Raw genomic sequence first — 7,574 nt, 5'->3', positions numbered from 1 at the left:
AGCAAATGGTTGTCCCGCGCGTTGTTAAACAAGGTCAGACCTTAGGAGAGGCTCGGAGATGCCACGACTTCTGAATGATTCATAATGCAATGCATTTAAAGTCCAGACACTGAAATAAGCAAGTGACTAGAAATGAGAAAAACAAAGGGAACTGGCCAGCGACTCAGACAATCACAGACACCCACAGACACTTTCTTTCTCTCTGTCTTTACTAACTTGGCCAAAGCAAAGTCCACTTTTCAGCCTGTGGACAGATAATCAATGAGGAGAACAGCAGAAAATATGATAACATGAGCGAGCACAAAGAGAGAGCACATGCTGCTTCTGGACACCACTCACAAATACACACACTGGTATACAAGCAGTGATTTTAAAGGTCATCAGCAAGTCTGACTGGCTGCCAATCAATAGAAGAAAGAAGCTAAACAATGTAACGAGTGTTTGGGAATTTGGAGTATTTTGTTCGCTGAAACCCTGAAGGTTGTTGTCGGCTCGACTGACCTACAAATGTCATCAACAAATCCAAATCACATCAGCACTTTTCAATTTCTTTTTCCACGGCAGACACCAACATTTTTCCAAAAATGAATTAAGTGTATAGTGTCACCACAATAGGCCTGCCTGTTTGTTTCTGAATGTCATTTTTATTTTTGCCACAAATATTATTGACATATTACAAACCATATTTTTGAAGGGTATTACATTTTGGAGTAAAACTAACTCTTCAACCGCATGTGATAAAATAACAAGAGAGGTGCTGACAATGTTTGCTAGGCTGTTAAAATTTCCAAGCAAATTGTTCCATGCAATTCCTGTTGATTAAACCATGTCGAAATTGCACGCCTTTGATTTTGTTCTCTCCCAAAATAACAGGATAAATTATTGCCTCCTAAACTAAAGCACGGAGCTCATGCAACATATATAGATACTTATACTTATACTTATACTTATACTTATTACTTATACTGTATATATACTGTATATATACTGTATATATATATATATATATATATATATATATATATATATATATATATATATATATATATATATATATATATATATATATATATATATATATATATACATAAGTAAATTTCAGTATCTGTCTTTGTATACTTGAGTATGTCTACATTTATTGACAATGTTGCTTATGCAAGGATCAATTGGAGTGCATGAGCTCCGTTGTTGCTGTGCAGCTGCGTATTGTTATTTTAAGATGAGGCTCAGATGACTGGATTTTTCATACTAGGAGACTGAGAATTTCCAAGGTTACCTTGCACAGACATGTCTTCATTATGTAGTGAAAAATATTTAGCGTTGACCAAATATTTATTGATTATCGCCCAGGGAGTGAAGCCATGGGCTTGTGGAAAAAGTCGGCACAGGTGCAGTTAAAGTCTTACTTGGGGAATTAGTCTTGTATTTAATCATACACACACACACGCACACACACACAAACCATATGTATGCAGGCTTAATTTGTAAGGAAAAAGTTATTGTGCTTTTGACTCTGCATCCGCAGAAATATCCCCCTGCCAGTTTTATTGGGGGCATGTGTCACCAATGTTGGCGGCACAGAGTCGCACTGTTATCAGTGTATTTACTGCATCACAGTCACACGCACGCACATATATACAAGGAAACCAGGTCGTCTCTAGGGAAAGTCACGTCTTTCCGCTTTATAATCTGTCTCCATTAAGCACCAGTGATAGGTTCTGATTAATGAGCAGATTGGCCATAAACATGGATACAACAGATTCAAACACACAAAAATTACTGACGGGAATGTGTATTAGTCCATGAAAACATCATTGCAGTCACGAAGAGGGAAAATTGGTCTAATGCTGGTGAATAAAAATTTTCAAAGATTTTGTTATGATCATTTGTATAATTTCCACACCCAGTTCATGGACGAGCAACAAGATTTTATTTATTTATTTATTTATTTATTTATTTATTTATTTATTAAATAAAATCTGTTGAAACGCGACGTGTGCTTGTAATAGCCACTTTCACCTGAGTATGAAACCTTCTTTTAAATAAATCTGGTTAAAAAAAATAAACCACCTTCAAATTAGAGTAAACAGGTATGACTTTATTATTTCTCTGCTTATACAGCTTCATCTTCTACTCATAGAAACTCTTTTCCAATTGAGAAATGTTGTTTAAAAATATCCAATAATTTTTGAGTTAGGCCATAGGACCGAGTCGTTACATGTTTTAGAGTTATGGGTTAGGGTTGGTTTAAAACATTGCTTCAGACATAATAGTTTTATTTTTGTAAATAACAACAATGAAGAAAAAAGAGACCGTTTGAAAACATTTTTTTTTCTGCTTTATATATTGCCAAGTTATCAAATCAGGACTCAATAAGATCCTCAAAATCAGGACTCGGATGCAGAAAAATGTGATCTGGACATCCCTAATATATGCTTATGAGTTTGTAATGCAATGTGGTTTTTCACAAATGCAACCAAGAGAAAACAATTGTATATTAAACTATTAACTCTAGGAGTTTCATTTAAAACAGATCCCTCAGAACATAACCATGCATCCAAAAATGAGAATATAGTTTAAGCTTTTCAACTAGCCAATAGTCCTGATCCCAACTCCCTGCGGTTAAAGAAATTGTGACTTAATAACTTCAAACACAATGCAAAACAAGAATGAGAAAATATATCATCTTACAGCTGCAAAAAGCTTATAGATTAATGTTTTCAGAAAAATATGAAGGCAGTCTTCCTTAAGCCCCTATCCCTCTGAGGGCCAAAGAGCATCTGCGCAGGTAGCGGCCCTTTGATCTCCTCCAGGGTGTGTTCAAGATCAGAGGTCGCAGTAAGGTCACCAGTCATTGCTTTAGTCGCAAGGAAATTTTGTGTGAGCAACATGTGGTGCTTTTATAGCGACCTCTGGTGACCTTGCAATGACTGGACAACATCAAAAGAGCCACCGCCTTCAATGACACATGCCAGCATTTGCCCGTCGGTGGGATACCAGCTTTACTCAACAAGAAGGGCTTTATTACTGCTGAGGTTGTTCGTTTTCAATTCTGATATTCCGTCTGATTGTTTTTTGATGCTGCAAATCTGGCGCTTACAAAAAAAACCATCAAATTTCCACGTCGGTATTTGTGCGGACCATCAGACAGCTGCACCCAATCTTCAACTCTCCAGCTTTACCTTTAACCTGGACCATCTCCCTTCAAATTCTTTCAAGTTGCATGCAATCTGTCTTCTTCCACCTTCCAACCCCAACTCAACCACCAGCAGATCCAGATAAGTCCCTTGCAGCCTCCCTTTCATTATATAACCGAAAATATATTTGAGTCAAGAGCATTTTTGCACCAGGAGCCCAGCAGACATGCTTGTCCACTCTCTGTGACACAAACCCCTAGACGCAGCCATTTAATTTCCACTCATGTCCAGCTTTGTTCGATCCATAAGCGCTCCCTCTGGTTACCATGCATGCACAATCACGTATGCGGCCGGTACACACATGCGCACCAAGACACAGATGGACATTTGTGTATTATTTCCCCCGTGAATTTGACTGGCACAGTTGAGTCGGAACACTGAACCAGATGCTCTTTAATCCTGTAATGAGAAAACCAGGCAACCACGCACACACACATGCACGCAATAATCTGGTAGACATAATGCTGCTCTTTTAATCCGGATCCTTGGCCCTTATTATGATGAGACGAAGATTCCTTCTCCTATGTTGCAACTAATCATGTATCTGTTTAGCTCATCACACAAATACACGCAGAGACACAAATGGTTTTTGTGTTGCCGTCTGTTTTGTTCTCATGAGAGAAAAAAAGCCAAGCTGGTGAGCATAGAGACAGGCAGATGTGTACATACTCATCGTTTACAACAGACACACACACTCTACAATCTGGATTGCTTTGGCTAAGAAAATTGGGGCATGCTTTAGACCAACATGCATCAGATTTGTGTACAAGACAAATATTTGTGTGTTCATGTAATGCAAGTGCACGTTGTTATGTATACGGATTGCGTAAAGCCAGTGGTGGTAAACTGTTTTCACCGTGGGATCAATATTTCCCTTTTACTGCAAAGTGGATTTTAAAAGATAAGGAAAATAAACAATAATTGGTTAAAAATAGCCACTGAAAATACGTTTAAAATATTTTTTTTCAACATGAATTTGTAATCTTCAAATATTCCAAAGAAGATTGAGAGCACATTATATAATTAGACATGAACATAACTCTGTAATTATCATACTTTTCAGAATGTGGGAGAAAGCCGGAGTGGCAGGAGAGAACCCCATGCGGACTCAGGGAAACATGCAAACTACACACAGTTCAGAGCGAGCTGGATTTGAACTCGGGACTCTGAACGGTGAGGCAGACGTGCTAACCACTCTTCCACTGAGCCATCATGTGCAAATCAAATAACCCAATAAAGACACATAAAACTGCAAGTCAATCAAGTTGAAATAATCAATTCCTTTAAAACTCTACTGCATCACTTATATATATATATATATATATATATATATATATATATATATATATATATATATATATATGTATATATATATATATATATATATATATATATATATATATATATATATATATATATATATAAATATATATAAGAGAGAGAGAGAGAGAGAGAGCGAGAGAGAGAAAGAGAGAGAGAGAGAGAGAGAGAGAGAGAGAGAGAGAGAGAGAGAGCATACCATCCAACATGACTTGTTTTCGCCAACAAATGGGAGGAAAACCTCAGGTATGACCATGAGTGAGGATGAGTGGCTGCGGGCTTAGCCTCTTGAGCCTCTGCTTCTTCGGCATCCATGTCTTATTCGACGCTAGGTATCTTCTCTGCTCTACAGGTTATGGGGCGCTTACAGTTTTGTGACGTCCCTGCCTTTTTTTTTTAGATTTAGCGGCAGTCAGGTTGATTTGTCAAATGCAGTTTACGTCATTTGCACAAAGATGCTAAAAGGAGAATAATTAGCTCTTTTTTAAAAGGTGTGTCTGTGTTTTATATGTAGGGAGGAAAAGTAAATAGTTGTCAGGAAAAAAAATACTTCTAAAAGGAAAAAAATGCAGGCAATATTTACTTAAGTACAGTAACAAAGTATTTGTACTTTCCATCACTGGTTATAAGGCCCATTACTGCACATTAAGGTCAACAAACCAGTACAGTGAATAAGTCCAACTTAAGTCAAATTCAAGTCAGTATTCCATAAATAAGGTGCATCCCTTTGTGAAGAAACATTTTTGAGGGAATTAAAGTGTGTTAAATGTGTCCTACAGTCCAAAACAAATTGTATATCATGAAGAATAGTTGGAGGTGCATATTAATGTATTGGCTATCATCCAGGGATTAGAGCATTGTGCTTCTGGAACCACTCTGCACAGGTGCAGTTAAAGACTTGCTTGGGGAATTAATCCAGTATTTAATTATATTCACACACTGAAAAGTATGGTGGAATTAGATATCTGTGGCTTTTCAGCTATGTTACTTTCTTTGAAAATAAAAAGTGCAACAGCAATAGATTTTATCTGAAGAAAATGAATAAAATAGACACGTGCAACAGTAGCTGCTGAATACATATTTGTTATTGTTTTGGACTGCATCACACTTGTACAGGAGGGGCTGTATAAATGCCAGTGGATGTTGCGTTTGCATCACTGGTGTACTGAGCTGCACAACAATATACAGTATTTTGATATATTTTGCTGCCCTACATGTTACTCAAGGTATTGTAGTATTTAACGGTTGTCCACTACCTACACAAAATGGGTCGGCAACCCAACAGTTGCAAATCACTGGTGTGCATTTCATACCATACTGTACAATATTGACCCTCAAGAATAATCAGTTAACTCATTCACTCCCATCCACGAGTTTCCATATTTCTCTGTGTACAAGTCGACCTCGTGAAACGGAGGTCTCGAGAAATACTTTGCTGAAGCCTTCCTTATACAAGTGAAGACTGTGGTGAGGTCAGAGCAGGAACGATTGTTCTTTGCTGTGTTTTGTCCCGCTGACATCCATGCGTGCCATGTCACTGCTCTCGCATTTCAAGTCAAGCCGTCATTTCCTTTTCATATAGGGTCAAAGTCCGCCGAATTATCCATGCAGCCTCCTTGTTGACAACAAGGAGGCAAAAAGGCGGCGCTTGATGAAAGTGCATTTGAACGTGCAAACATGCTAAAAGAGATGCATACTATTTCGAAATAGAGGTATATATAAATATTTTAAACCTTGAAAATGAAATAATATCACGTATTTCACATTCAAATTAATATTCAAACAGAGATATGTGGAGAAAATTGGTCTGGTTTTAAGTTATGCAGGTATCGGTCAATCCTATCAATATGGGGCATGAAAATGAGGGGGAAAAACTCAACTTATACACAGAGAAGAACGGTAAGTGTTTTTGGTGTGTTTTAATGGATCACATTTAGGGCCAGTATTGAATGATTTTACCAGGCAACTCATTCATAGATAATGCTTTTAAATCCTTGAAATTGCCTGTATTCCCTGTATTTTGTAAGATGATAACATCTAGATTCTAATTAAGCTATTTTTGTTTTATACCTGCTACACAATTGGTAAGCTGCAAAAACCTAGTTGCGGCTTTCCTTGAAGCTAAAAATAGATGAACGCAAACCGCACGTTTTGTTTGGGCCAAACAATTGTAACGTAGGACTGATGCACGCATGTAAAGTGAACGTGACAGTGGGATGGCTGAGTGGGTGAAAAAGGGAAGTAATTACAGATGTTCCCAAACACCTCTTTTCCTGGCATCACTGGGCCAAAACAATCAATAACACTTCTCCTCACTTGCTCTGTCATATGCGATTGAAGACAAAAATGCACACACTTGCACACAAAATGCACATAATCAATACAACACCTTCACATGGAGGACCACATGCTTTTGATTGCCACTAGATATGAAGGTTGATCAATTCGGTCATGTCTGTGTTTATGGGGGCGCGGATGTCACTTCTGTTTGTTGCTTCCTACTTCCTTGCCTGATAGATCTACAGTATCTATCTATCTATCTATCTATCTATCTATCTATCTATCTATCTATCTATCTATCTATCTATCTATCTATCTATCTATCTATCTATCTATCTATCTATCTATCTATCTATCTAACTTATTCTAATTCAAATGATTAGGATCAGGCTTCTGCAGACTTTCCTGATGAGCTGATCTTATGAATCAGGTGTGTGGTGGTTGGAAACACTCAAAACATGCTGCATAGGTACCATCATGGACTGGAGTTGGTTATTCTTGTGTCTATAGAAAGTGAAGCAGAGCAATAGCAAATATGTTGAATGCAACTAGCCAGGATGAAGAAAGATAAACAGGTAGTTTAGGACCTGCACTTAAGATTTTGAAAGTGTGCCCTTGCCATACACCTGAAGACTGTGGAGGTCACAAGCAGGAGGTTTCAGAATACCCCTAGGCTAACTACTTGGATAAAATACATCCATTCATCCATCCATTGTCTATTGCGCTACTTCCTCACTGGTGTCGCAGGCTTGCTGGTGCCTATTCCAGCTGTCTTTT

The sequence above is a fragment of the Hippichthys cyanospilos genome, chromosome 7, assembly GCF_059441005.1.
Source record: "Hippichthys cyanospilos isolate Australia breed blue-spotted pipefish chromosome 7, RoL_Hcya_1.0, whole genome shotgun sequence".
Classification (NCBI taxonomy): domain Eukaryota; kingdom Metazoa; phylum Chordata; class Actinopteri; order Syngnathiformes; family Syngnathidae; genus Hippichthys; species Hippichthys cyanospilos.
The sequence above is the reverse complement of the archived record's forward strand: the minus strand, read 5'-3'. Positions refer to the sequence as shown.